The following is a 5,185-nucleotide window of genomic DNA, read 5'->3' on the forward strand; positions in this document are numbered from 1 at the left end:
CCACAGAAGAGATCCGAAAGCAATTCATTCAACAGATGCAAAAATTAAAGGTCCTTTTCTGACTTACAATATTTCAGAGAACTACCAACTATTGTTATTGTATTTATATAAGTATTCACCTATTTTTAAACAAAATCCCAACTCAATATGCAACTTAATTCTCTCCCTTAAATGTCTTAACTTCAATTCAAAAGAAAATGGAGAAGGGAGGTAAAGGGCAAAAAACATCTATGAACTCTACATATTCTTTTAAAAGTACAGAGAACCTCTATCCATAAGAACCACCCACTATGTTAATGAGGGTGTAACTGCATACAACAAAATACTTTTTGTAATTAAATCTAGTCATTTTGGCTCTAAGTAAATTCTAGTTCCCATTATATCAATTTTACTATCTCCATGAAAAAAAAGCTATAAAAACATTTCCCCATTTGATTAAACAACAACAAAAAATATAACAAAAGATGAAACAAGTGAAAAATTATGGACTTTAACCTAAGATCTGACACTTGTTGTGTGGATCCTGGACAATTAAAAAAAAAATTCTAAAATAAAATACAGACAAAAATACCATTTCATACCTCCCTTGAAAATATACCTTTGCCATATTTTCAAAATTGCTATAAATTAAAAGCTTAAACTCCACTTCCAGATTTTTAGTTAATCATTTTACATGGTAAGTTTTAAATATGTGGCAAAAAGATGACAAAAATCAAATGTGATGGAATCAATGTATAGGTAAAGAAACATCCTAATAAGAAACTAAGGAATCCAAAACATTTCATGATACTATAAAAGTTACTTATTCACTATACACAGAACACGTCCCCTATAAAATGTACATATAAATCACTAAAAAGTATAATTTGGTGAACATTTTCTCAATTACAGAACATACTAAATCAGTTGGGATAACAGCTGTCTGCCTCAAAATAATCTAATTATAGCACCCAGTATCCTTTATATCTAATGCAAAGTTAAATACTTATTTTGGGGGTTATTTTCTAGTATGTGTTTGGTGAGGCAGAGTGAACACTTTAATATAACTCTAGTATATTACAGTCACTGCACAATAAACCAGTTTATTACAGATTAAAACAAATCATTTTTTCATTATTTGTAATATTGGGATCAAACAAATACTGGATACTTTTAAATGGCAGAATAACCACATAATTACTTATTCTTGATAGTATATTGGGTTCTATAATTACATTAAGATATGAATGGTGTAAAATATTGTTACGAATAATATACCTCAAACAAAACGACAAGGTGATATGTAATGATTCACTAGATTGTGCTCAGTAGACATTTACTGAATAATGGAATCAACTATTTTTCTCCTCAATTATCCAGTACAATGATTTGCCCATAGTAAGGGCTCAATAAATATTTGCTGAACATATTGACTAGGAAAGAGGTGAGAAGAGATGGGCCCTCTTAGCTGGATGTCAAATGTAATTCGAATTTACCTGGGAAGGAGAGTAGTTAAGGAAGATGTAAACTGCATGTGGTGTACAAGTAAATAAATGCAGATGCCAACAAAGCAAATGTTTAAGCAGAAAACACTGGCACCAAAATAAACAAAGGCAAGATTTGCCAATAATGGCGAAAATGGAACTTTTATATTGGACCATGCATTTTCCCACCCAATTCAGTTTGAGACAGACCAACAGAGGCACAGTAAGAGACTATGGCTGTCTTCCTTGATATTCAGACATCCTATTTTCCAATAATTTGTTATGGATCTGGTACCCATGAATCAATATAAACCTATTCATATTTAGGGATTTGTTTCCACAAGTACAAAGTTGAATTTCCTTTTATTTGTCCTAAAATGCTTACTTTCAAACTTGAAGGGACTTCAATTATTCCATGTAGTTTTCGATAACATTCTTTTATCTTTTCAGACCAGAGTCAAAATATTCATACAGTATTCATACTGCAGCACCTTCCACCCACCCTTTGGTCGCTTGAACTGCCCTTCTTTGGTTCTTTTTCTGCTTTCAGATCTTTCTTGAAGTGTAGTAAGCAGAACTGTACTGGGTATTCCAGCTGCAGTTTGGTCTATCATTGTCGGAATGGCTTCTGCTACGCCGTGGTCTTCCAGTCGGTCTACTGCTTCTAGGACTATACGATCTTCTTCTATAGTTGTAATCAAAAGACCGACTTCTTGATCTCCTTCTTTCGTAACTTCGGTTTCTTGAACGTCTGTATCTTTCATAATCATCATAGCGTGAAGAACTGTACACATTCCTCCCTTCCTTGGCTTTCATCTGATTTGGTGTCTTCCGATCCCCCTAGGCAAACTGTATTTCAATCTGCTGTCCACAAATCCACTTTCTGTCCAAATTATGTAAAGCATCTTCAGCATCACGAACATCCTCAAATTGAACATAAGCAAATCCTCTTGAATGGCGAGTGTAGAAATCAAGTGGAACATACACATCAACTATAGGACCATAACGACCAAATTCACGCCGTAAATCTTCAGACCTGGTGTCGTCGGCCACGTTCCTGAGAACAGAGACTTGTTTGGGGGACGCAGGTAGCGAGATATGGCGGCGGCGTGTCTCGGCCGGGCGCACTAACGGGTTCAGCAGACCGTCCGCGACTCCGGCGCCTAAACCTCCTTAAACTGCTTTTAAATGGATGCATACTCACTGATACTTGGTGATTCTTAGTATTTTACTCTTGAAATGCATTATTAATATCTGCTTCACATATTTTGATTAAGATGTTCTCATTACCTCTGTAGGCCTTGTGAATTTCTGCATACTCTTTAAGACTGAATTCAAACATAATTTCTTTAACATAAAATTTGTCTGAATCCCAAACTCCAGCTCATTCTTCCAGCAGAGTTTGGCATATCTTTTCCACACTCTTGTAACTCTGTGTATGCCTACCTTTATTTCCTCAAGCATAATACTGAATTATAAGCGGCATCACGTATATAACCTCTTTCTGAATGTAAACACCTAGGGAGTTGAGGATCTGTTTAATCATTCTTTTGCATTACTAATTTTGGCAAAGCGCTTGCTGGCATATAAATTTCATTCAATATAAGTAGTTACAGTTGTGAACCCTGTACCTAAATTATCTGTGTTGAAATCCTGACTTTGCTATTTCTTATTTGTGTGACCTTGAACAAATTACTTAACATTCCTGTGCCTCAGTTTTCTTACCAGTAAAAAGTAGAAGATAATAATAGTGACTACCTACCTCTTAGGTTGTATTGAATATTAAATGTATTAATTAGTTTAAACAGCAAGGAACAGTGTCTGGAGCACTTATCTTATGACAACTATTATTATTATTATCTTCATTATTTTAAAAGTATTTGTTGAGGGAATGTCATACCCAAACCTTAAGAGTATATATGTAATTTCTTTGGGATTAAGATTAAAAATATACAATTATATTGTTATAGGCTACCAAAATCATAATTGTAGATTTGGAATAAATATTATAAAGTATCTCATTAAATCACTAGCTCCAAATTTATTTTTAAACAAATTAAGGATAATTTTAAGAAAACGACCCAGATTATAGATCAGTCTGTAAATGAGGAGGAATTTTACTAGACATGCTTTATTTTAAAAATGGACATTAGATTAACTACAAACCCATTATTTTCCCATATTAACTCATAATAACAAGCTAAATAGGTAATTATTTTACTTTTCTATTATCTTTGCATAATGAAATAGTTATGCACTGATGAAAAAAATGTTCTATATGCCCATGGGGAGGACAGAAAATGTACCTAATCAACTTTTGATCTTCTTCAAGAAGATTTTTGAAGCAGAATCTGGAAGGTCACAGCTGGATTTTTTAAGCTACCTATGGTAAGCACAAGAAAGCACTATATAATTTTCAGGCAGACTATAAAAGAACCATAGAGGGCTCAAGGCTGTGTCTCTAGCCACTAAGTTTTTCAATGTGAAAATTTCCCCAGGACAAAGGTTAAGTCCAGGACAGTGTCAGTGAAATGTGGCCCAAGATCAGGATCAAATCCAGAATGCCTTTAATGTTTTGCCAGTATTTACAGCAAAGCCTCTTAGTCCCTTTCTACCAAACAAAAAGGCCTTTAAGACTCTTAGGAATGTCTTCCCAAAGTATTCTGACTCCTATCCCAAACTAGAGGTGAGACTGATTTGAAGAGGATTTTGCTAAGTGTGGCTTTGCCTAAGAGTGATTTATAAGTTTGTGCATAGAAAACCCACAGAGTTTTTAAAGGAATTGTACCAGCTTGGATGAAAAGTGACAGAAACAAATTGAAAATAAAAGGAAGGAGGCTGAGAAACCTAGTTACAAACATGAATGAGAAGCTGGAGCCATGAGCAAGAAACTCTATTAGTGGACAAAACAGCATTAATATGGAACATTTCCTTCCCCCAGAGCAGGAGGAGCTGATAAAAAGTACCCAATTGGATACCACAATTGATGTGAACCAAGGACTGTCCTATGCCTCCCATTTCCCCTTATTTTAACAGGAGTGTTTATTGTAATAATCCTAACTTCATTTTATCTCTGTGTGCTATGTCTGATGAGGGGTGGGTGGCATGAAGCAGGTCCACAGTGCACTGGTTACTAACTCAGATATCTGAGTCCAGTGAGATAACATCCAGTTATGTGCAGCAAGTTGCATAAAATGGATTTTATTATTTACAAATAGCAAGGGACAACAGAAGCCTAACATTTATGGTGAGCTCATCCTCCAAGGCACAGAAAGCTGCCTGGGGCAGATAGGATCTTGACTGCATGTGCCCCACTTGAATCACAGATGAGGAACCCAGAAAAGAAACTTACCTTCTTGGGTAATATACCTCAGGGTCACTTGACTTGATGAGCTAAAGCACTGAAGAAGGACATCCTGTTGGTGATGGGAAGTGAGTGACTGGAACATAACCTAATAAGAGGTAACTCCATTATCTCAGGATATTGCATTCCCAACATGTTCTACAGTTATTCTTGGGAACCATAAGCAAGAAATGAGGGAGAACTTAGTCAGTCAAGGTCGCCTGGAGAGCTGTGCTCAGGTGGAATAATTTGTCCATTTGGTTTCCAGGTCTTCCAATGAAAATAAGTATATTCATCAAGTGGTATCTAAGAATATGAGCCAAAAGAATCTGGACTATATATATATATAAAATACATAAAAATTCCTTATATATTTATA

At 35.2% G+C, this 5,185-nt stretch overlaps 1 pseudogene; it reads right to left on the reverse strand.

Moving 5' to 3' along the window:
* Nucleotides 1–1,809: 1,809 nt before the first annotated feature.
* Nucleotides 1,810–2,780, reverse strand: LOC108588115 (serine/arginine-rich splicing factor 10 pseudogene; annotated as a pseudogene).
* Nucleotides 2,781–5,185: the final 2,405 nt, after the last annotated feature.

This window comes from Callithrix jacchus, chromosome 14 (assembly GCF_049354715.1).
Source record: "Callithrix jacchus isolate 240 chromosome 14, calJac240_pri, whole genome shotgun sequence".
NCBI classification, from domain to species: domain Eukaryota; kingdom Metazoa; phylum Chordata; class Mammalia; order Primates; family Cebidae; genus Callithrix; species Callithrix jacchus.